At 50.7% G+C, this 26,219-nt stretch overlaps 1 protein-coding gene across 4 annotated transcripts in view; it reads right to left on the bottom strand.

The window, feature by feature from the left end:
- The window catches only part of LOC144169019 (uncharacterized), an 89,297-nt gene that overhangs the window by 29,335 nt on the left and 33,743 nt on the right, over positions 1–26,219 (bottom strand). The window lies entirely within an intron of this gene.

Below are 26,219 nucleotides of genomic sequence, written 5' to 3'. Positions count from 1 at the left end.
GACTGCTGAACTTCTTAAAGGAAGAAGACGTTTCATGACGAAGCCATGTGCATGATGCAGCAGCGCTGAAAGGCTTGTTTACTCTACGAGAAGATGAAACCTGCGTGGTCAGTAGAGCCACCCATGTAACAGGCAGAGAGGGTAGTGGTAGAACCAACAGCCACTCAGGATAGTGGCATGCCGGTTCTGTGGGCAGATCACGATTCACAAGAGGGAAGCATAAAATCTGCTGGATGGCACGTTGAGGGTTTTGAATATGCGGAAGGCTCAGTTTTACCTCCCATGTCAGACCCTTGATAGCAACTTCCCCAAGTTGAAAAGGAGACACTCATCACCGAGCAGAGGGCAGGTTTGTCCCTGAAAAGTTCTGATCATGTAAAAGAGGGGACAGCAAAAAAGAACGCTTCGTTTTTTTTTTTTTACTTTATGAATCATCGAAGGTCACAGAGGCCAAGTGCCCCATGTACAATCGTCTAGTGCCTAGTACCAAAAAAGTACCAACGACACCTCCTTCATCTCGCACATGGCAATGCATGGGTCGATTACTACGAGGTCATGAAGACAAAAACTAGACTATCTCATTAGTACTACTGGCCAGGCTGTTGGAAAGACAAAGAGGAATTTGTTAAATCTTGCGACACGTGCCAGAAGGTAGACAAATCCACCAACAAATGGAAGGCACCCGGGGTGTTGGTTTTTGTGGTAGGGTGTAGGTTGCTTTCTCTGCATAGCACATACAGCTCTAGACTTGGGGAATTCAATTGTTTAAGGGGGACCACAAGGTAGTGCACAGGGTTTGAGTGTGGACCGGCTAAAATGAACAGATGTTTCATTGGAGCATCTAAGGACCACATGGATACCAAATCCAGGCAAGCTCCACACACTACAGAGTGACCAAAGAGACATTCTGGAGATCGGTCCAGGTAGCCTAGAAATAAACCTGTCTGGCAAGCCCAGTTTGTTTGGAAGGTGAGGATGGACACCTCGAAGACTTGAGGCAAAAAGGGTAGAGCATTGTGAATCCACTGGTCATTCTGAGGGAAGGAGAAGAAACAAATGCATGGGCCCTGACTCTGACTCAACGGAACAACCAAGTCATTCGCATCCAATACAAATTTCCCCTCAGTGGGCACGGCAACTGACCAAAGACCTGCTGGTGGGTATCACAGTGTTGTAGAGCTTGAATTCAGCTAAACTCACAGGGCGACCTTATAACTCACACAAATGATTGGCATAGCCCCGTTCGACGCAAGAATTTCAAAACTGGCAACAGCCATCACTCAGTCAATCGTCGTTCGAGAGCCCCAGAGTCCTGCACAAGTATGGGCGGGCTGTCAACTGCAATCAAGACCGCAGTTTCTAGTGCAAAGGCTGCTGTTCTACTCATGAAATTTTGAGCTGATGTTGCACCATTCTCCACAAGCCAACTGCATCACTGTTTGAAAACTACAAATTGTTACCATCACCAACGGTGATGCAACGGCCACATGCAATTTATAATACATTGTGGGTGGCGCGCTGTGGGCTGCGTGAGGCTAACGCTGGCCTCACATGATATGACTGCACAAGAGGACCTCCCCCAGCTTCTCTCATCTCCAACATGGATACCGGGCTAAGTACTTTCTGTGCATGTGCTTCTGCCACCAATGATTTTCTGCTGCTTAAAGGGAAACTTAAGCAGTTCTCAATCTGCTGAATGCACAGAAATTTGGAAGCACCGACCTTAAATAACATACCTACGAGGTGTTTTTCTTTTGTTGTTGTTGTTGTTGATAGTAGTTCTCTCCAGCACGCGCTTCAAGCATGCCTAGTGACCGACAAGACCAGAAATGGGCTTGGCAACGAGCCCATCTGGAACAATAACCACAGCGACGCCTTCGCCAACTGCGTGTCAATGCGTGCCAACTGCGTAATAAGCGAATAAACGAGCACCAACACCATGCCCCCGCGACGCACACACGCAGAGGAGGAGGACGGCAGGAGAGTGAAAGGGGTCATGGTAACATCATCACAAGGTGCAACCGGGAGCACACCCCTGCCGCTGGTGTGCTCAGTGTGCCGTCCTTTCCCCGTGCCCTCTGCTGTTCTCAACGCGGGGGCTGGCAGCAGTAGCATCATCGCGGCTACAGCGGGGAAGAGTTTGCACTACACGACGACGTTGAGCGTGACCTGTTCCTGTAGAACCACCCAACAGCAGCAGCACCAAGTCGTGACACCTGTCTCTGCAGCCATCGTCACAACCATCCCCAACGCCACCATGGGGGTGTACGTGCCAACGCGTTGTCTCCGCTGTGGGGTCACAGTGTTCAACCGCTGTGCTGGTGCACAGTTGAACTCGACCGACCTCACCACAGTGGAGACGTTGTTCATGGAGACGGTGGCTGCAACCACAACACCGGAGAGACAGGTAATCGACTTAGTCACGTCAGCCATGCCAAACGTCAGAAACATGTATCTGGGGGAGAGGTCGAAGGTGGTGGACTCTGTCATCGTAAAGTTTGTTGCTCGGTTCAAACACTTGCACAACCTCGTCACGTTGCTTCCGCGGTATAGTTCACGGGTTTCGCGTACCAACTTTCTGCAGTCAGTAATTGCGGCCTGTCCGGAACTTCACCGCGTGTGCTTGACGAGGCGTTGGGACAGGAGGGACCCACAGTGCTTTACTTACGGTGTTGTTCCTCCACCCACCAAAAGCGATTACGTTGTGTCACGTGTGCGCTGGGGTGTTGACGAGCCGTCAACCTCTTCTGCTGCTGCTGCTGCGCCATTCACACCTGCATACGCAGCTGCATTTTCGAGGTGTCTCATGTCGTCTTCACATCCTCCCCATGCCACAGAGGGTCTCTACATGTTTAAACATTAGTGATCCATTTGCTGTTTTCCTTTTTCTGAGTGATTTTTGAGTTTGTAAAAATGCATTGTTTATAAGGAAAAACAACGTGCCAAAAGCCTTGTCGTTTTGTGAAAAATAAATCATGTTTTTTCTGAACATACCTTTTACGTGTTCATCATCTCTCTCTTTTTTATGACCGACCGAGCGAAAAAGAAAAGTGACCACACTTCGGGTAAAACCACAAAGTAGAAAATATTTTATTTTTTTGCCCTTTGAAAAAAAAAATGTGGAACATTTTGGCTAGGAAAAATGATATTAGAAATATGTGAACGTCATATAATAACATTTGTTTGGGGGGGATAAGACTACCTTAGACGAAGACGACGCGCAGCATTATCGTCATGTCTTGCGGACCTATTACCAAGCACTACGACACGTACTTTGAGATGCCAATCGTTGGCTCTACCTTATCCGGTCCACTTGCCAAACACGTTGCCAACATCGCCAATCGTATGAAGAACGAAGGTCTGCTATGCATGGCGGTGCAAGAAGACAAAGTATCAGTTGAATTTGCACGCATTCGCTTCAAAGTCTTCGATCGCAAGTCTTTCGACAAGTATGCCATCCCGATAGGCATGACCCACGTCATCTCTCGAGTTGTCAAGACGTACCTAGATAACTGGCACATGCAACGAACCAAGCGGTTGTACAGGAACGCTTCGCTCGATTTTGTCTGCACCGGAGACCTGATAGTGAAGCGAGATTACGAAGACGACCGGATGCCCTTGCTGCCGCATAACGTGTACCTGACCCTGAGTCCCGTCAACCGTAACGCGTTTGTCGCGTTCTACGAGGGCCTCGTTTCCACCATTCAAGACATTGCCTTCAACGTCATCCTTGTGAGGAACACGGAAGCCGACAAAGTCAACCTCAACATCATGCCGGTGAATGGCAACCTCGAGGGCACCGGATGGATGCTGGACGTTGAAGCCAGGCCGAATCCGACGGTTCTACTGGGCATGATGAGCAGTGCGAGTGAAAAGTTGGACAAAGATATAGTGTACAACTTTATAGAATTGGCCAACTACACCGAAATTGTGAACGGCGACACTGCGTACTACAAGTCGCAATGCAGTAATTACGTGATACAGGTGGGAGAGAGGATGTTGGGCATGATTAACCGCATCCTGTCTCCTTTGGCGGAGCGCGAACTCGACTTTGGCTCCATCATGACCAGCGTCTTCAGGAGGCTGGATCGAAACATTGTGGGCTCCGTGACTCCGCAATACTCCGAAGTCTACGACGTGGCTCACCAAGCAAACCAGTGCGGACTGTACGACGATTACGTTGCACGCAGACACTAAAACTTGATGGCAAAAAATAAATGTTTTTTTGTGTTTTGAGCAAGTATGGCTGATGTGAATCCCAATAATTCGTTCAAACGGCGAAATGGCAAACTCTATGCTCTCTCCACTGCCATGCTCGCTCGTCATTACGGGATACCTTCCACCTCAATGTGTTCCGATGTATTTTTAAAGGCCATCGGGCAAATGAACAACTATCTGAACGCCCTATTCAAGGTTAATACTACTTCGATAATACACGACCAGGATGGCGGTTATAACAATTTATTTGTGCTAATGGAAAAGCACGCCAATGTCAACTTCCTGTGCGACAGAGGCAGTTCTCTAATGTTGCGAAACGTTTCTCTTTTCATATTTCTTACCCTCATTCAAAGCGGTGTGCACGGTAGAGTATTACGGGGCATAGAATATCCGCGCATTTCTTCGGACGATGACGGAACAGCCCCCACTTGTAAGGACCTAGTGAGAGGTTCCGCTGCCGCTGCAAAAAAAAGACGCCGAGATAACATACTACCGAACATTTCGGACCTTCGCTGTAAACTTCCCATTGTCGGCCCTCTGCCATCAGGATCGGGAGACGTCGATCTCATCGTCTATTTCTTCAAGAACAGGGCTTACATCGCGTATCATAATGACAAATACAACTCCGTGTTCATATTTACCGACGCCGTCGTGGACGTGTTGCAAATGGGTATTGGTCACATTGACTGTCCCATAAGCTCGTTGCGAATGCGCAAGAGCCTGAAAAATTCACATGGGCTGACCCCCCCCTGTCGAGAAGGATGATGATGATGATGATGATGATGATGATGAGGATGATGATGATAATGATGATGATGATAACATTCCAATTCCTCACCGAATGACCGCGTTTACCGCTTTGCTGCACGAGTCCATACAACACGTGCACAGGATCATCTATTTACTGTCGCGTAAATTGGGCGTCCAACACTGGGCCGCTCCTCCTCGCGATTTAAAGACGATCGCGGCTTGGAACGAAATCCTGCACTTTACCGGCGCTTACATCGAACCACATTGTCCTAGCCAACTGGAGCACGCCGAGTATGCGCGGAGAGAGGCCATGACGCAAACCGAGAGAATCGCGGAGGACATGGAAAAGATGAAGGTGCAGAGCAAACACATCCCGGTGGACTCGTTCAATTTCACCACGATGTCGGCCAACTACTCGATTGGAAACATGCTTGTGGACGACTGGTTCGATAACGAGTCTCCGCGATATACGAGTACGCACGTCCTGTACGCAGATTTATGCCACACTCCGTCAGTGAAAGTGAAAGACGACGACACGCATAATTACGCCTCCGCGGTCAGGATCGAAGAGGATTACAAGTCTGCCAATTATGACATCAGCGGTTGCACGTACGCACCGCACGGATTGCGAGTAACAATCTCCACAAACGGCATTTCCTGCGAGAGCATCATCTACGACGTGGAATGCAACGATCCGCGGCGCATGCTGGGTAAGGTTGCGCTGTACCTGTTTTTCGCCATGCACGCGCATCACGTGCGGTCGCTGGACTTGCGAACCAAGGGCAACGTGGTGATTCTGGAGCACGACACTAGCGACACGATACCACACACGCTACTGGACGTGCTACTCGGTCGCGGCCTCAGATTGTGCACTCAGATATCGGTCCTCACCGGCGATCTGGAAACGGTTGTCTCCGCGTGCGCCGCGAGTTTGGCAACCACGGTAAGGCTACTCGAAGTCGAGGCGAGAGGCGACTTTCGCATAAGCGGGCCCGACGCGTACTGCGCCGCTCCGTACGCATGCTCTGAACTCGAAATTCGCGTGACATCGCTGCAGCTATCCCAACTGCGGTGGAACTGGTTCGACAGACTGTCCAAGCGACTCCCTCCAAACCAAGCTCGCATACACGTGGTAAAGACAAACGACCCAGCTTGCCTGCTGGAAGTGGAAAGAGTGACAAACGCAATCGCATTCGGCTGCGTGCCCGACGAACTGCGCGAGATTGCCATCACTACCAAGTATCAGAACATTGTAAACATTCACAGCGTGTGCAAACTACTATTTCCACCAAACAACAACACCACTTTCAGCAAGTTGAAAGTGCTGAAACTCCACGGATTTATATGGAGCGAAGAAGGAGGAGAAGACGGGTTCACGTTCTTCGAGCGTACGCCAAATCTGCAGGTGTGCTCCTTTAGGTGCAAAGACAGAAAATTCGGGGGCGAAAGCGACGCCGCCTTCCTCGCCGACCTCGTGGGCAAGAGGCTGCCGCGCAGCGTCACTGAACTGTGGATAGACGCCATACCCCCCGAAGGTAGGCCCAATTTTTTCGAGGCGGTCTCCGGCTCCGGCTTGCGCACCGTGCACTGCTCGCTGAGCAAACATTTATACGCCGACATGGATCCCCCCCAGCTGCGCAAACGTTTTTCCGTCGAGCCCAAGGGAGACGAGTGTGGCTACGATTTATTCAATGCCACGAGCGGAACGTTCACGTGCTACTCGGAAACAACGGCGCTCCTCGAAGGCACGGGACTGACCTCTCTGTACGTGATAATGGACGAAGAGGACGATTTTAGCGATAACGCGATGTACTGCCTGTACAATTCGGTTTTCAGAAGCAACGCCATCTTGCCCAACTTGACGTCTCTGACCATTCGGTTTGGCAAAGCTAAAAGGATGAACATGTGGGACTCTTACTTTGTAATGGACAGGCACGACATTGGCGTTTCTCGATACGATGACGACAAGTGGGTCGTTGAGTGTGACAGGCTAACTGAATGCGAATTCACCCAAGAGCTGGTAAATTCTTCGACACTCCACGAGCAGCTGCGCGAATTGCGCCTGCTCTTTACGCACAAGAACGTGGACAATGCCAGGCGCGTAGGCGAATGGGTTGCCAAACGCGCCGAGCGCCTGTGCTCGTTTGCCTTCTGGTCGCTAAACGACGATTGCACAAACGAGCTCTGCGATGCAATAATGGAAGCTGGAGGGCCGTGTCCGAACCTCACCCGCATATCCACCTGCGTTACCTCCGCTACCTTCAAATCCACCTCTGCGCTGTACAATTCGGTTGCGCTGAACAAGGCGGAACTTATTCACGCGCTAAACCTTACCCTCGAGGTTTGCACGGGCAACGAGTCTCGCGGCGAAGACAAAGACTGGAAGTGGATCGCGTTTCTCGCGTACAGGCAGCATCCTCATTTCCTGCAAATGTTGAGGGAAAATTTAATCGAGTATGACGGGGCCAACGACCTCATTGATTTCGTGAACGGGCGTTTCGGACCATCCTTTAGTGAATTTATGTACGGATTAAATAACATTTCTAGCAGCAGCAGCAGCAGCAGCATCCAAAGCAACGACCCTCTCATCGCTCAGCTCATAGGAACCGGTTACAGTCCCGTGTGGGCCGAAATTTCCAAACACCTGGACTTGGGAAAAACTTTGCGAGTGGCCATACTGAATGATATGCTCACCTCAAATCCGCCGCCGCCGCCGCTGCTGCTACTGCCGCCGCCGAAATCGAAAGACTTGAAGGGCCTCATGTGTTGCATGCACACGTCGAGCAGCGATAATAGCATACCCATCGAACCTCACATAGTCGCGGAGCGAGAAACTTTAGATGCAATAAACAATTTACTTGTCAATAAACAATTAAGTGCACGTGATTGCAAGTACAATCACGTGCACTTGCAACATACAGGCGGTGCAAATTGTATAACCGAGCTCATGCGTGTTCGTCGTCGGTACCGGCGTTCTTCCGGCCCATACAGAGAGAAGACGGAGAATTGGGTGTGAACACGCAACGCGTCAGTACAAACATGGACAAATCGGTATCCGATATTTTGTCCCGAACTGACACGACTCGATTAGTTTCCGTAGTAATGCAACTTGTAAGAGAGCCTGTATACCGCAAACACATATGAAAGCACATTTTCTACAAAGCATAAGATAACGCTACATATCCCAACCGTAACACGTACATATAGATAAAGCGCGACACAAAAGATTGGAGATGGATGGACTCTTACCGACACCTTGTAAGGCCAAAGGAGAAAGTGAGAAAGTCGTTAGGGCCTCGCCTTTTTATATTATCCCACGGGGACAAACAACAGGTGGTTTTTTTATTATTCAAACCGAAAAAGATAGATAATGCATACCACAGCAGAACAAATAGATGTCAGTGACACATCCTAGTCACACGTAGGCGTCTGGGGAGATGAAAAAAAAAAGACGCTCGCTGGCGCCAGCGATAACGTAACCTCCAAAACTTACTGACTCACATATTGTTATCGCTATACTAAACGTGCAACGACCGACTCACGACACGACGGGGGGGGGGGGGAAGAGAAAGTTAGCGACCGGTGATAACGTCACACACATAGTGGTGGTTGGTGTTTGCGCCGGGGGTTTTCGAGATATAAGTCGAGAGCCGAGACGAGAATATTCACTCGATGAGTGCTCACTCAACATGATGTGGTAAGTTTGTACTGCATTTTAATTTTTAAATTGTCTACAAAGATATGGAGAACGGAAGTATTTAAGCCAACATTTTGCGCGTTTGCAGAGTATGCAGAGTGGCCATCCGAAACATTGGCAATACCCGGCAGCACGTCAAGAGCGGCAGCAGCCGCAGCAGCAGCAACAGCAGCAGCAGCACTACTACTACTATCCTGCGCCGGTGACGGCGGCTGCGGCGCAGCAGCAGCAGCCGCAGTTTTATCGACATCCTGGGCTTCAATATCAGCAGCAGTCGGCGCCGCCGCATCTGAATATTTTTGCCGCCGCTGCAGCAGCGGCGGCTGCAGTCGTTTGGTCCCAACAGCAGCAGCACCATCCCCATCACCACTATCACCCCCACTACTTGGAGGCTCACGAGCGGCATCGGCAGCAGCAGCAGTATTTGGTCCCCCCGCAGCAGCAATTTATTCCCTCGTATACTACTACACCTGCACCGCCGCCGCTGCCTCCAGCAAGTTCGCCAACAAGTACAGATATTTTACAGAGCGTTATACGCTTGTGTGATTTGCCAACCGAACCGCAGGCGACATCGCCACAGGTTGAGGACGACTTTCAAGAGTTTGCAGAACGGGCTACAATTGCGGCGCAGTGTTCCAACAGTCCAGAGTGGGTTTTCGAAGACAATTGGGAATCGTTAGCCACTATGCAACCCACGGCGGCGGCAACGGAACAACAGCAGCAGACACGCGAGAACGGCGAGGAAGCGGTGGCCGCCCTGCCGCCGCCCAAGCAGACTGCAGAGGAAGCAAAGGCTACCGAAAAGGAATTGAGCCACCGCGAGGAAGCAGTCGCCATTGCTGCAGGAATTCGCCGTCAACAGCCCAAGCTGTCTATAGCTAAGCAGACTGTATTGAATGCCGCACCATTGAGTACATTCGAGAATGAATTGAGTCGCGAGGACAAGCGCATGCAAAAGGATCTGTGCGCTATATGGTCACAAGAAGAAGAGAAAAAGGCGAAGGACGCATCTTCTTCTTCGTGTAGAGACATTGTCAGTCAGGTCATAGACGACTACGAGAAGGAAAAAGAAGCACCGCCTGCTCCCCCTCCCGCTCCAGCTCCTACTGACGACGCTGCTGTGGCGAAAACAACAACAACCAAGAAGAAGATTGTCAAGAAAAAGATAATACGAAAGGCTACTGCACCGGGTGATATGGCTAGTGAAACGCCGGCGCCGGTAGTAAAGAAGAAGGTCCTGAGGAAAAAAGTGGCTGTGATGAAAAAGGCGGCCGAACCAGTAAAGAAACGTACGGTTGTTCTCAGGAAAAAAAAAGTTGTGGTAAAAAGAAACGCCGCCGTCGCACCAAAAAAGAATGGAGCTGCAGCAGAAGAGCCGCCTGCCAAGCCGCCGCCTGATGTTGTGGAGAAGCCGCCAGAGAAGGAGGAAGAAGAAGTGTTGGAGCAAACAGATGAATTGGAAAATGAATTGATTGAAGCTGCGCAAGAGTCCGAGAAGCAGCAGCAGCAGACCCTCCCACCAGAGAAGGATGAAAAAGAGCCGGAGCCTCCTCCTCCAGCGCCGTCGGAGGACGAGGAAATGCCAGTAGTGAAACCACCACCACCACCAGCAGCAGCCAAGCCCAAGCCCAAGCCGAAACGGAAACGTGGACACCGCGGCGGCAAGCGCTCGTCATCTGCTGCAATCATAGTGGCACTTTCACAGAATGATGACCGCAGAAAGCCTCCCACGGACGAGGCGATGGCCGACTACAGGCAAAACATGACCTACATCGACCCAAACAGAGACAGCGACACGTTCTTGCGTGAATACAAGGCTTTCATGAGGAACATTCCAGTGGAATATCGGACCCGAGCCGACACACTGTTTAAAAAGTTTATATTGCATCACGTCGTGGACCCCGATACCGGAGTGCTGCCCGATGAACCGGCCGTAGACTCGCTCAATCATCACATCGTGAGCAAGACGGTAATTCCAGCGCTGAAGCAGCTGTTGCAAGTCGTCCCGGATGCCGCTGGAGACGTGCCCAAGATGATGAAGGCTGCGCTCGTGGAACGGGCCCAACCTACTGTGCAAGGCACCCTTGCTCACATTGCCATTGTTCAGGGCATCTTTGAGCAGAGCGACGAATACGTGACGCTCAGTTTGTTTGATCGGCTGGTGCTCGCCTACTTGCGCATGGTTGCCAAGGTGCACGGACTGCACACCAAGGACGACATTCAACGAGCGGCCAACCAGCAATTTGCACAGTTCTTCGGAACCAACGATTTGCTCGATCATCGCGTTCGCCGCAAGCACGAGCACAAGGCAAAGGAGCGCGAGAAGCGACAGACAAAGAAGACCGCCGCCGCCGCCGCTGAGAAAATAGAAACGAAACAAGAAGAAGCCGCCACAAACAACGAGAGCAAAGAAGAGAGTACGGAAGAGGAAGGGGTTGTTGCCGCATTTGTGGGTAACAAGAAAGAAAGAAAGAGGCTCAAGTGGTTCAACAAACAACGCGAGAAAAAGAAACAGAAGGTTGCGGAACAGCGGCGCGCTTCGTGCAAGCAGCTGGCCGCAAAGATGAAACAGACGCGAGAAAATCGGGCTCGTGAAATGGAAGAATGGGCGCAGCAGAGGCGTAAAAACGATCCCTCGTACGTGACAGCTGACAAGGCCATATTCGCCGGCTGTTTCGACCCGGACTCTGGCAACGTGGTTTGCCTGCTGCCACCGAAAAAGTACGTGTCGCGCAAGGTGGAGCGAGCTCGTTTGGGCCACTGCGCCAACCCCAATGCTCCGTCTGACCACCATTACGTGTACACTCTGAATGGCCGCTTCGAATTCACGTTTGCGGCCATCAAGACCGTGCTCAATGGTCTGTTCAACCGCATCAAGGGGTGGCTCGCTCCGGTGATGGCTCTGATGCCGGACAAGGGCTACGCCAAGACTTTCCAGGAGCTGTACTCTCGCATGTGCGTGCGCGCGGCAGAATGCAGGGGCTACGTCGATCTAGTGTGGGAGTGGATATTTCCCACAGTGGACGACTGCATGAAGCGGTTTGCCTCCCCGAACGAAGAAGCCGCCGGCGCCGCCGCGAGTTCTTCGCCGCCGCAAGCAGCGGACGAGGCGACGAAAAATAAAAGGCGCAAGAAGCGCAGTAACGGAGGAAAGAATGTTGCTGCGGACCACCACCACCAGGATGCCGCCAAGAAAAAGAAAAGAGCCAAGAACGACGAGGTGCTGCAGAGCATGACGAAGAAGCAGGTGGCCTACGTGTTTTCCGCCGCGCTGACCTTTCGCGGCAGTTACGAAGACTACTGCACCAAGAAGAGCGCAGTGATGCTCCACATCAACCGCGACCACTGGACGGCCGTGTGCAGCCGCTTTGCAGACGTGTTGAAGCGCGTAGAGGCGTCTGCAAACGTGGACAACACGTTCATCTACTATCTGTGCAAGAGGATAGTGTGGGGGTCGGCCACGCCCGAAGACGGAGACACGCTGGGCAACGTCATCTTGGGCGGCCACACGGATGCGTACACGCTGCCGTCCCCGGTGGGGGGAGTCGAGTCTTCGGTGTACGAGCACCCGGACGTTTCCGAGACGGCGATGCATCGGTTGTTTCGCGAAATGTTTCCGCACCAGCACCTCATTGACTCTGTGACCGAGCTCAACCCCGACATGTTCTCCACGATCATGGACCCCAGCGTCAATCTGTCCGAGAGCTCGAGGAAGCTCATTGCGCACGGAGTCGTGCACTTTTGGGTGTCCATCGTGGCGTACTACATGAGCTTCAGAGCAATGTATAGCAACAGACTGTTGCCGCCTCCCCCCCCGCCACAAGAAGAAGCGATGGAAGAGGAATTGGTCGTGGTGCAGAAAAAGGAGAGGGTGATGACTATTCGAAACCGAAAGAAGGACGAGGAGCGCAAGCAGAGCGAAATCAACAGTGCGATAGCTACGCTGGCCAAACACGACGTCATCGTGCCACAGAAGACGCCGAGAAAGCGCAAGTCGTCCGTGAACAGCAGCAGCACGACTGAAGACAGCAGCAGCGTAGTAGCACTGGGTTCGCCCGCTGACCAACGCACTTGCGTCATTGTGTTTTGGTGCGGCAGCGAAGGAGGGGCATCTGCCGTGTAGCTGGACAGGCTGTATCACGCCCTGTCGATCGTGCTGAGGCTACACGCCGGTCACGGGGACGTGAACCAGCGCTTCAAGATGCCGTTTGCCAGCAACGTGTTCCTGTACGATGTGTACGAAGTAGCGAGCTCGCGCATTAATCTGTTGGACACTATGAGCACGAAGATGGAGTACAACACGCTGCACCTGGTGTTTTGTCACTCCAAGGATGCAAACCGGCCCCCGACTGTCGTCTTGCCAGAAGTGAACTCGAAGCAGCGGACGCCGGGCAAGCGGTCAGTGTCGTTCATTCGAGTGTCTGCACCCCACAAGGTCGGCGAAGACACCGGCAAAATGATGTTTGTCGACGACAAAAAGGACAGGACGAGAAAGATTTCGCACGATGCCCGAGAAGAATACTACATCTCGAAGGAGGCTGCCGCCCACCCCATCGGGGTGATTGTTGACAAGGGCAAGAATAGCGTCGCCACGCATCAGTTTACCGACTACATATGCCCCTTGGCCATTCTAAATATGATCAGGAGAAGATGCGGCGACATGATTGCCAGTGACTCGCTGAGGATGGAGATGCTGTGGCAAAATTATTTTGTCACGAGCAGCGGGGACGTTGGCGAGGACACCATCACAATGACTACCCTTGGTCGCAACATTTTGCGCATCACTCGCTTTTTCGACGGCCACACTTCGGACAAGGTCGGCGTGTACATGAGGGCGCACAAAAATGCAATCTCGGCAACCGTGGCTGCTCTGGGTGCCGCCGTTGAGCAGCACTCGGAAGAGAAACAAGACATCGAGGAAATGCAATGCTGCAGCAGCGCAAACGAAGAGGAGGACGATGAAGTTGTGTTGAAGAAGCACTGCCGCAAACGCCGTCAAAAAAAATCTACAAGGAATGCTTTCATCCCCGGTCTAGACTGTGAAGAAGACGACGAGGTTGAAGTCGAAGAAGACACTCCCCCACAGAAGAAGACGAAAAAGATGAGTGAAGAGGTCAACCAAAAAAATGACTTCCCAAATAAACGAAGGTGCACGTCAGAAAAAATCTGTGAAAAGGAAGACAGTAGTGACAGCACTCCAGTTGAAACAACAACTGAGGAGGAAGCAGCAGCAGCAGCACCTGCAGAAGAAGAAGCAGCAGCAGCAGCTAGCAGCAGTAGCAGCTCAAGTGAATCAGAAGTAGAAGAAGAAGAAGGAAAAAAAATGGAGCGTGTTGAGAGTGACCGCGCCGTTCCCAAGGAGATTGTCAGGGAATATGTGATTTCCGATTATGCTCCGCCACTGAACGAGGAGCAAAGGAAGAAGAAGCAGCAGCAGCAGAACAAGGCCAATATGGATAACTGCGATGAAGTCCCTCCTGCTGAAACGAAGGACGACAGCACCCCAGAAGCCACTTCGTAAATAAAATCTCTCTCCCGTTTTTGACAAAGATGAGAGTGCGGTGTTTATCAAGATGCTTGAAGAACTATCACAGTCATTAGACGCCATCCTCGAGGATATAAACGCGCAGGAAAGCGAGTTGGAGGAAGAAAAAGATGATGACACGGCGGAGGAACAGTGTATCGAAGCCATCATCAGTGCTCTCACCGAAGTTATACGCATCAGAAGACGCAAGAGACAAGCAGCGGCCGGCGGTGATATGCCCGTCAGACGCAACCTAATGCGTGACTTCGAGGCGTGCAGTCCAACTACTACCTGTAGCAGCATCGACGGCGTGTCTAAAGTGGAACCTCCTCCTCCTCCGCGGCGACCAGTGAAGCCGCCAAGAACAACGTCCATCGACATCACCAAAGTCAAGAGAAGATTGACGTTTGAATGATAAAGGCCCCCAAGAACAACAACGAGATTGACTATTGAATAAACATCACTTTATTTTTTGTTTTTCACTCAGAATCTGACGAGTTGTTGGTGTGCTCATTTAACATGTTGCTCGCATTGTACACATAATTTTCGTGTAGAGTTTTGGATCTATGCATCAAAGATTTCCCGCTGCTGTTGCTTGTAGTGGTAGATGGGGCGCCACCGTTTACTTGACTTTCGTAAAAGGTGCGCAGAATGCCAACTACGCGAGCAAAGGAGTCGTGATTGTTTTCGTTTACGCGGAAAGAGATGCAAGTGTCTATGGCGCACAGGACGTACACGTGAATATCCTTGATTGGGTCGTAGTGGGAAACGCAAGGCAGATTAGCGGCCAGGTTGGTAAATCTTCCGTATCCGCTGTATGCAAGTTCGTCTTGCTGGTGGTGGTGTGGCGGAGTCCCGCGAACATCGCTGACAAGCGAAGTAAAGAAACTTCGCAGGAACGAGCTGAAAGGATTAGACGATTTAGTTGCTGCTGCCGCAGCTGCTGCCTTTCGGGCCTTGATGCGGTTGATGGATCCGTTTTCCACTGTTGCCGCGGCGTTTTCAACAATGTTGACGAAATGGCGAGCCGGGACGCGGTCTGCAATGCAGCTGTACCAGTCGTCTTGCTCGTTGTCGGGCGTACCGTTGGGGTCCCTGCACACTATTGCATACATGGCCACATGGGGCTCGAGACGCTTGGCCAACCCGCTGTGATTCTTCATTTTTGTGTGTGTCACTGAATTAAAAGAGGTGAGGAGTTTGAAAAGGCTAAGTGGTTATATTTTTCTTCGGTACGCCCCCCAGCCACGGTGCGTATCTGGCTGCGTATAATTGAGTATCGTATAGCCGAAACGCAGAAATTTCAGGGTCGTGCGAAAACGTTATAGATAGGTTGTCCTCGGCTCCTTCTGTTCGAATGGATGCCGGACACTCGTTGACGCTATAGTAATCCACACCGCTGGTGTTCCAGGTCACTTCTGGAATGTTGGGTAGTGTAGCCTCGCCGGCAGCGCCTCTAGCTGTAGGAGGGAATAGTCTAAGTAGAGTTGCATTATCAGCTTCGTCACTCGTACTCAATACATTTGTTAGACGTGTCTCGGTGGTGTCGGCATTATATACCGCGCGATTCCATATTGTTTTGGCAGCTTCGATATTGGGAACGAGAATGTCGACTAACTTTAGCACAAATTCACCACTCTGTACAACCGCGGTCACTTTATCTTGGTTGGTAGTACTGGTAATTGCTTCGTTGAATAATTTAGTCTGTAAATCATTACTACCTTTTCCTATATTGGCGACAACTTTGTTACTATTGGTATCACAAGAAAAAAGAAAATTAAGTGCGTTCCTCCAATGTAGCGCATTATCGGCGTTGAGAATTTTTCCGAGTTTCTCGCAGACAGACGTCAGTGTAGCTTCTTCGTAATTTGGTATTTCGGCACTTTTAACTTTTACTTCACGAACTATACCTTCCCAGACGGCTTGCTTAAAACATCCCAGTTTGGCGAGCAGTGCAATGATGGGAGGGATCGAATTATGCGCTTTTACTGAATGCTGTTGTATTAGAGCATTCACGTTGTCCGGGGGATCGAGGTCATTGAGTGTTGTAGCAGCATATAGAAAGAGACATCCCGCGTTGTACACTTGATCGGTGTATACGTATTTCAACGCAATTGGATTCTTCAACCACCTGTTGCTAAATAGAATTTCGGCCAAATTGTGTTGCTGTTGGTTCACGAGGAACTCCCACACCGAACCGATGTCGTTGCGATTTTGAAAAATGCGCTGTACGATTTCAACGGGAATCTTTATCGCCGGATACGCGCAACACGCAACACAAGCAGGTAACAATTCGTGCCAGTAATCGGCAATACTTAACTGCGGCTGTCCAAATAAAATCGGTACCGGCGTTATCCTACCCGAAGATTCCCTTATTATCTTTGCTGGTTTCGGAAACCAATACCCGAGGCCATTTTCGAGTGCCTCTTCATCCAAAGTCTTCTTGGTTTGAGTGTTACGTTTCAATCGACCTTCTTCGTACACATATTTATCTTTGTTGTAATACAAATAGTCGGGCGTATTTGTCAATCTAGACCGTAAGGAAAACAGCCAAGCTTCCAATAATTCTTTCGTTTCAGCCGTTGTCGTCGCCGCCGACATATTTTTTTTGCTATCGTAAAAAAAATTGCAGTGCTAGGTATCGTAAAAAAGTGCAAAGACAAGTTACGGGTGTAGTCGTAAACCAGTGTGTGCATGCATAATGTAGCTCCGTCAGCGTGGGGGGGGGGTCGTAAACTTATCTGCGGAGGGCACTGTATTCTTATCAGAGGGGAGCTGATAATGCTCCTCCCTCCGCCGCTAGGGGGCGCGCTCCAGGTGTGTCGTAAAGTCTGTTTTTGTGGCATATCTCACCGCAGTTGGGGGGTCGTAACCTTTTCTGCAGGTGGTAAAAAAGAAAGGCGTGTCGAGCGGGCGTGTAATATGATATCTCAAAGTATCCTAAAGGCGCCACCCTGCTGGCTCCGCCCCCAAGTCGGGCGAAATATAAACCCCACGTTTAAGGGGTTAGCTTTCACACACCCGGGCCTTGCGGGATCACTCTACAGTCGCCTGATTTTTGTGCTGTTTTTTTTTCATCTCTTTGAGGGTGCGCGTTACTTTGGGCTTTTTTTTGCATGCTTTGCATTGTGTATAATTTTTACATGTGTGTTTTTTCTTCTTTTTTCCAGCTGCTGATGGATCCAAGACCGGAGGTTAACATGACTCAGGTCACTGAACCTATCGTGGTGCTGGACTCGTCAAATGATTCATCAATCCTGGAACTTGGTGGTGAGTTATACAATACACATTTTAAGTGAATAATTTGCTAATGCGATTTTTTTCTCTTTTTTCCAGTCACCGAGCCACCCGAGGCAATTGGTAAGTGCGGCAAGAAAAGGGGGGAGGGAGTTTGCACGTACTCAATACATCACTTTTTCTGCACAGCTGGGCCTTCCACCGCACCGGCTGACGCTGACGTCACCACCACCATTCCGTCAAAGTTTGCCATGCACTTGGCGCATCTGAACGAAATGGCAGGATGCTCGCAACTGGTGAGTGCATTTGCGCAATATCTCCAAACTATAATCGCGATTGATGTTCCTATCATACATCCGGCAATTACGTCCTCTTTGTGATGCTTGTGGTCGGCAATTCGGCTTACCGCTATGAGTAGGGCCCAAGTAAAGAGTAGAATTTGAATCACAAATGATATGACTTGGCGTTGTCTCACTTGCAAGTACACTATTAAAAATGTGGCTGTGTATGCGGCGAGGGACGAATGACCGGACGGGAAGGATAGGCGCAAATTTTTCATAACGTGGTCGTCCGCCGGCGTATCGTTTGTACACGTGTAGCTTCCGCCGAAAAGCAATTGGGTGCTATTGCATTCGCGGGGCATGCACACCGGCAGAAAGTGAGGCCTGGGTCTTCCTATCGTGTATTTCAATAGTTCTGTTATAAATATCGTCAGGACGGCTCCGGTGAGAAATTTCAGGCAGTAGAAATGTGCTTCCAACCACCATTTTTTCCGTTTCAAGGCAGATATTACGGCGATTATCACGGGAGGTACTCCGAAGCAGGTCAGCATTAGTTTGATGCTGGATACCGTGCTGTCTTTGTAGGGCAAATTAATGGTTGGGTCGTTGCACGATATAATCCAGGCATTCGTGATTGGTCCACGTAGGCTTCCAAATCCAAAGTGGCAAACTAGCGAGAGTAAAACGTGAGGAATGTGGTGGTATATAAAAGTAAATCAAGGCATTATTTTCCCCCCTTTTCAGAATCGTAACTGCCACATCTTCAATGAAGGGTCGAATGTGTTTATCTTCACGTTCGACATCGGCGAAAACGAAGTCGTTCGCTTGTATCCCGGGAGCCCCTCGGTCGTCGTCGTTGACCCCGAGAGGAGGAACATCTCCGGCAGTGTACCCCTCCAGCTACTGCTAAGACACGCCAAGGAAGTTTGCATTGAAGGAACCGACCCCGCCTTCGTCATGCAAGATGACAAGGCTTCGTTTGGGTCGACCGCTTCCAAATACATTGTACACCAGTACATCAGGAATCGCGTTTGCAGTGGCTATTTAAGGGATTCACTGATGACCATGGCGTGGGCACAGTTGCGCGCGGGTGTAACGTCCAGCGAGGCCGTCTTGCGTACGACACTGTTTCCAGACTACGAGTTCACAACTTATGAGAGAGCTGTGGAGGCCGTAAGGAACAGTGCTGACCATCTCATTGAGGATGCTATAGAAGAATGTCAGAGAGGTCCAAACGGAGAGGTGTATTTGAGAGTGTATACTTATTACACTTTGCTGAGGTTGTACGTGTGCGAGCTCATCCTGAAATATCACATTGACTTTGAGTCCGTCAAATTGACTGACTTGGACGATGCGTTTTGGCAGGGAGAAAGGGCGTTTGCCTCTAAGATGGTGTTCCCAATGAGGGAAGCTGCTCGTGTGTACGGGGACGTTTCCATTCGAAAAGGTGAGGTGGCAGATTTGTTGCACACCCTAGTGAGCGCTACTATGGCGAGGCCGACGCGTTTGCGCAGCAGCAGCAGCAGCAGCGAGGAGGGGGCCGACGATGAGAGCCGAGTAGTGACTGAGAGGGTCGTTGATGCGGTCTTGAAGACGTGTTTCAAATTGGCCAATATAAAGAAAGTTACTATGAAGAACTTGCTGCTCGTGTCGGGTAATCTCATGCGGAGCAGCACGGCGTGGGGTACCCTGGACGCCTTGACCATTGCCAACTGTTTCCTAGGCGGGCATTCTCTCAGTAACGTACTTGCCTTCGGCCTAAAGAAGAGCGTGGGTGTCATTGAGCTGTGGGACGCGCCTCGCTGCATGTATAGCGCGGAGTTTGAGCGAGCGCTCCGGGACAGCACTCAGGACCACGAAAAAAGTCTACTGCATTTCGGCTTCAACTTCTCTGTGGCTAGCGAGGCGCGCATGCTATTGGACGCACTGCCGCCGCAATCCACCGATGATCTGAAGGTCCGTTTCCCCAGTGAGGTCAATCGCGTAAAGGAGGTGTTTTTCAAGTACGTTGCCAGCCACGTGCTCACTCTGGTGAGCATTCGCAGCACTCTGCACATTAGCTCTGGGTGCGCGGACGTGCAGCTGCTGACGTCTACGTTGCATCAACACCCGAGCAAGAAGCAAATGAAGAGGCTAATGCGGGTCGAATGTAGCAGCACCGACGGCAGCAGCAGTGATGTGCCCGTGTACTTGAGGAGTGAGCGCGTGGCTTGCAGGCTGGCCAGACTTTACGGCAGGGTGCACGAGCTGATTGGCATTAACTTGACCGGGGACGAGGCGTTCATGGATATTGATTACACCGAGCAGAACGACAGGTTTCACATTACGGGACCCCAAACCCCAGTCGATGTGCCGTTTAGGTACGTGTACCAGGTCAGCATAGAGTTCAAATCCAGCCCCCAACAACTGAGCGGCAAACACCAGCATGTTTGCGTCGTGGGCACGTCTTGCACCACCGGACAAGTCTACGTGACCGTTTTCACTCGTATGATGTGCAAGGACAGGAAGGAGCTGTGCAACTTGGTCGACGTAATTGGCCCCGATGGCCTTAGGGCGGTCAGGAGTGGCAAGGCAGATTTGGTGCTGCGCCTGCGCGAGTGCAACGGACTCATGCTCCCAAAAGGGATGGGACTGAACGACATTTATTTCAAGAGATTCAAAGAGTATGTTAGTAATGCCACTAGCATCGAGGTACAGTTCGTGGAGCGATTCAACCATGACAGTAACCGAGACAACAAGGCGGCCGCGCTTTTGCTTTGCCTGGGCAAGATGGCTAGAAACAAGCTGGACGAGCTCAAAATCGAGTGTTTGTACTCTCAAAAGCAAACTGTGACCGCGTTCATGACGGGCGCCACGCGGGAAAACATTTTCACTGCCTTTCGCGGAGTCACGGTAGACTCGCTGATTACACGGAGAGTGGGTTGCTGACGAGGCCATCAGATCGAGACTGAGCCAGGAGTTGGGAGTGCTGTTCATAAACAGGGAGGGTACATTTCCAATCGCCAAGGACTTTCTGAGCGCTCTGTGCTACGCCACGAACGATGCACTCCCGACAGACTTGCGCGAGTTGCGAGAGTTTGTGCGCTCCAGCTGCAGGGTGAAGAGCATGGGAGTTGCAAAGGTCGTGGCTAGGCACGCTTGCACTTACAGTCCGTTGGGCATTCCCATGCTAGAGCTGGCCATGGGGGCCTTGTGTAAGGATGATGTGGTGGTGCCCGTCGAGCCCATTGCTATAGGCACCGAGTTCATTGGCAAACAACAGCTGGCCACGTACACCTCGCTTCCAGCTTTGGCAGTTTTCATTTCTGAGGAAGAAAGGCGCGCGGTAGCTATGGAGAGGCTAGAGCATGACACCTCACTTTCGCGATGGGTTGTTCCTCACCAGCACTTTGATGTCAATGCAATGTGCACTTTCCGCGTTAAGAGGAAGTGTGACGCCACTGAATCCTCCGTCAAGCGCTTCAAGAATGAATAGACCACTTTCTTCAATATAGGCTCCTTTTTTTTCCTTCTTGCTTACAGCAGCAGCAGCCGCAACGGCAGCAGCAACAGCAGCAGCAGCAGCAGCAGCAGTAGCAACAGCAGCGCGCCAGTAACATTAGACATTTCAAAAAAAATATGAAGAGGCTATATATTAAAAATTTTGGAAAGGAGAGAAAGAGAAAATTATGGATAAATGCTAAAAATCGGTCGCGTTTGGGGGGTAGAAAAAGGTCGCCGGAGGAAGCAGCAGCAGCAGATGATGATGACGAGGAGTTTATTTCCGGTGGCTGCGGGGTCACTGGCGAGATGATCGTGAACGACAGAGTCAGGGCAGCTCACGTTGCTGCGTGTAAGGTGGCGTCAACCGTTGATGCGACCATTAGGATGACTATTGACAACGCTTCTACAACCAGGTTCGAGTTGAACGCTTCCCACTTCGTGCGCCTGACCGATGGCTCGATCCAAAGGTACTGTTACCTCCCCGAGACGCAGACGTACTTCAGGTGCGGCGTAATTGACAACTTTGTCGATAGCGTTTTCGTCCTGGAGCTGTTGCAGTTGCCCCTCATCGTAGACGCTGTCAAACTTGACTATTGCTTGCAAAACATGCAGGGGGGTCCAATTGACATGATCTACCTGAATGGCAAGTGTAGCGAGAGCGATTACGACATCAATGCCGCCAAAAAGTTGGCCGCGTCCAGAGTCACGAGCAGCTCGATTTTGACGAGTTTGCGCAGACTAAACGTGGACAGTTACCCGAATCCCGACAAGATCACTAGTCTGATTGCAGACGCGATACTGCCGGACATGTGCACGAGGGAGCTCGAGAGGCGAGAAAGAGTTCGGCAATCCAAACTCCCCGTAATCTTGGTCGGATGCGGGCCCTTTACCCAGCCGGGAGTAATGTCCGACTTGGACATTAACTTCACTTTTTCTCTGTGGGGAACCGAGGTGGAGAGTTTGATCAAAGACTCGCGAGAACACGTAAACACTGACATGATGGCCATCAGGTTTGACAATTTTTTGCACGCCTTGTTGAAGAATTACAACAAGCTCACGCTGAAAATGGCCGACTTTAACGCGTTGGCAGTCCAGTATATACAGGACGAGGTTCCCCATTACGAGGATCAGGTGGTAGAACCGCTGCACTTGGCCAAACTGGGCAAAAAAGCGTTGTGCTTCTCCGAGGTTAACTTTGCGGAGTTGGCGCGGCGAGCCAGGTGCGAAACGATGGAACTGCAGGAGCAGCACTTGCACTTCACCAAAGACGAGACGGATTTCAGGGCCTTTAAGGAGACACTGGTGAACAGATTCAGCGATGAATTTGACACCGAGAAGGAGCGCAAATGCATAGACGCTAAAACAGTGTGCGCGCTACTTAAGGTAATGAAGTACGTTCACTCTCCACACGTGGTGAAGCTCGAGTTCGAGTCGTGCATTTTCGGCGGCTCGTACGGCGCTCTGGACGAGCTTGTCTTGAGCGATAACGTTACCTTGAAGAGCATGACGCTGAATAGGTGTGCATTCCCCTCTACCGCCGCGTTCGCCTTGCTGTTGGGCATGATTTCTTGCGAGTCCATTTTCATCGATAACATGAGCTTGGCCTACTTTTTGGATTTGGACGTGTGCGCCAACATTAACCCCAACATAGTGGAGTGTAGGTGGACAAAGAACAGGAACCCCATGGTTCTGTTTGCCACTGCCAATGCCAAATCCGAGCTCTTCCCACAGTGCAAGGCGTACAGGGGAATCAGGTACATGGAGGAGCAACTGCTATACCCGTATTTGGTTGCCTGCATGATGACCCGCTATGCGGTGATTAAGGATCGCAGTCACAGAGTGGATCCCATCATGCTGACGAACATTGCCAAGTGCATTCCAGTCGGCGCGTCTTTCCCCATTGACTTGGGTGTTGCCATGGACAGGGTAAAGCAGCAGCCCAACAGCAAATGTAGCAAATTATTGGATGAGGTTTGGGTAGTGAAGAACACCTCCTCGTTTACTATTCAAGACGAGATTCACATGGTGTACGGGGCACAGAAAAATGAGCGGGTTGTAGAACTCGTCGAGAGCAGCAAGCCCGACCGCGCCGCCGTTTGCTACCATTTCTTTGTCAACTTTGGCGGTCCGGACAACATGTACGTGACCGGCAGCAAGCCAGAGCTCTACAACATTGATCCGCGCGAGTTTTCACAGATTCACCCAAACAGAGTAACTCTGCTTAACTAGCACACTTGGATGTTTCCCAACTGTCAAGTGATTGTGCAAGAAATGCTGCGTGATGCGCGAGACGTGCGCATTGCAACCACGGAAAGGGGGCTCTTTGAGACCGGAGCGTTGGAAGTGGTCTGCGACTGCATCGCAGCGTGCAAGCTAATTGGCAGGATCTCTTTCAATGTGTATAACGAGGAAGAGGCATACCAGAGCGTTCTAGAGAGTCGCGTGCACAAGCTGCTGGAAACGATGAACACGGGGTGTTTGTACACGATAGACGCGTATTTTAACGGGAGACCGACGCTGTCTCGCGATATAATGGATCTGCAGCGCGTGTACAACCGGATACCTTCAGTCATCTCTGTTGAAGGCACGGTACCGACCAGTAAGCCCTTCATGAGCACGGTGTTAAATTACTTGGCCGGTTGCAGAGGTAGTTGCGAGTGTGACATGTCAGAGCCTCTCCTGCGCACCATAAAGGAAGTGCTGTACTTTTACCACGGTGAGGGAGATACCTGGTACTACAGGTACTTAGACGAGCTTTCCAACGGAGAGTACTCCCCTCTCTGGAAGGATGCCATGCTAAATTGTACCATGGCACTCACAGACACGGTTGACGTTTGCAACGGCCTCATCTATGGCATGATGTTTAACATTGAGTGTGGAGAGTATGAAATGTTGGATGTCCTCCGCAGAGTGTGTCCCAAAGCGACATATGCGGATTTGCGCGGTGTGTTTCGCCTGTCAAATGTGATGAACATTGTACAGAAGTTGCTTGTTGGCTGTGAAATGTAAAAAATGTACAGAACTTGTTATACTCGGTGAAATTAAGAACGGCGCGGCCCGCAAAAAAGCCAAACCCCCGGATTTAAGTTGTAACGAGTAGTAGTACCAGAAGTGTGGTGTAGTTGTATTATATAATATATATTGTAACGAGTAGTAGTAGTATCAGAAATGTAAAATATATGGAGTGTGGTGTGTGTAGTTTGTATATTAGCCTTGTGAAGATGTAAAAATGGCTTAGTATGTGGACAATAAAAGATCATCGCTCTCTTACAAAACGTTTATTTATTTCTTCCTAATCCCGTTTGAATGGGTAAAAGTATGCACAGAGACAGGTCTTGCATTCACCGCATAACTCTTCTTGTTCTTCTTCTTCGTCGTCGTGTATGTATCTCAATTTGGGCGTTTTCGAGTAAAGACAGCCACCCAATACCACGTTACTAAACGTGCGTTCGTCTTCAACAAAGGCGCGCGCAATTGTAGAAAGCGATGCAGGATCGGTTTGCGCTGGCCTATACAATTCGCCCCGCTCGTTCACTATTATGATGTGGTCATCCTCGTCTAACATGCAACATTTTTCCCCATTGATTAAACAAAGTAAATTGTTTATGGCATCTAAAGTTTCTCGCTCCGCGACTATATGAGATTCGATGGGTATGCTATTATCGCTACTCGACGTGTGAACGCAACACATTAGGCCCTTCAACTCTTCCGGTTGCGGTTGCGGCAGCGGAGGCGGGGGTGGATCATTATTATTTGAGGGGGGATTGAGCATGTCAGTCACTATGGCCACTCGCAAAGTTTTGCCCAAGTCCAGGTGTTTGGAAATTGCGGCCCACACGGTACTGTAACCGGTTCCTATGAGCTGAGCGATGAGAGGATCGTTACTTTGGATGCTGCTGCTTTGACCGGCGGTGGAAATGTTATTTAATCCGTACACAAATTCACTAACGGATGGTCCGCAACGCCTGTTCACGAAATCAATGAGGTCGTTGGCCCCGTCATACTCGATTAAATTTTCCCTCAACATTTGCAGAAAATGAGGATGGTGCCTGTATGCGAGAAACGCGATCCACTTCCAGTCTTTGTCTTCGCCCGGCGACTCGTTGCCCGTGCAAACCTCGATGGTAAGGTTGAGCGCGTGAATAATTATTGCCTTGTTCAGCGCAACCGAATTGTACAGCGCAGAGGTGGATTTGAAGGTAGCGGAGGTAACGCAAGTGGATATGCGAGTGAGGTTCAGACACGGCCCTCCAGCTTCCATTATTGCATCGCAGAGCTCGTTCGTGCAATCGTCATTTAGGGACCAGAAGGCAAACGAGCACAGGCGCTCGGCGCGTTTGGCAACCCATTCGCCTACACGCCTGGCAGTGACCACATGCTTGTGCGTAAAGAGCAGGCGCAATTCGCGCAGCTGCTCGTGGAGTGTCGAATTTACCAGCTCTTGGGTGAATTCGTATTCCGTTAGCCTGTCACACTGAACGACCCACTTGTTGTCGTCGGATCGAGAAACGCCAATGTCGTGCCTGTCCACTACAAATGACGAGTCCCACATGTTCATCCTTTTCGCTTTGCCAAACCGAATGGTCAGAGACGTCAAGTTGGGCAAGACGGTGTTGTTTCTGAAAACGGAATTGTACAGGCAGTGCATCGCGTCCTCCCTAAAATCGTCCTCTTCGTCCATGATCACGTACAGAGTGGTCAGTCCCGTGCCTTCGAGGAGCGCCGTTGTTTCCGAGTAGCACGTGAACGTTCCACTCGTGCCATTGAATAAATTGTAGCCACACTCGTCTCCCTTGGGCTCGACGGCAAAACGTTTGCGCATCTGGGGGGGATCCAAGTCGGCGTATAAATGTTTGCTCAGTGCGCAGTGCACGGTGCACAAGGCGGAGGCGGATACCGCATCGAAAAATTTGGGCCTGCCTTCAGGGGGTATGACGTCTATCCACAATTCAGTGACGCTGCGCGGCAGCCTCTTGCCCACGAGGTCAGCGAGGAACGCGGCATCGCTTCCGCCGCCGAAATCTCTGTC

This window comes from Haemaphysalis longicornis, unplaced genomic scaffold, assembly GCF_048455015.1.
Source record: "Haemaphysalis longicornis isolate Haplotype H1 unplaced genomic scaffold, Haemaphysalis longicornis Haplotype H1 scaffold_2, whole genome shotgun sequence".
Lineage (NCBI taxonomy): Eukaryota > Metazoa > Arthropoda > Arachnida > Ixodida > Ixodidae > Haemaphysalis > Haemaphysalis longicornis.
This window is presented reverse-complemented; position numbering and strand designations above follow the sequence as displayed.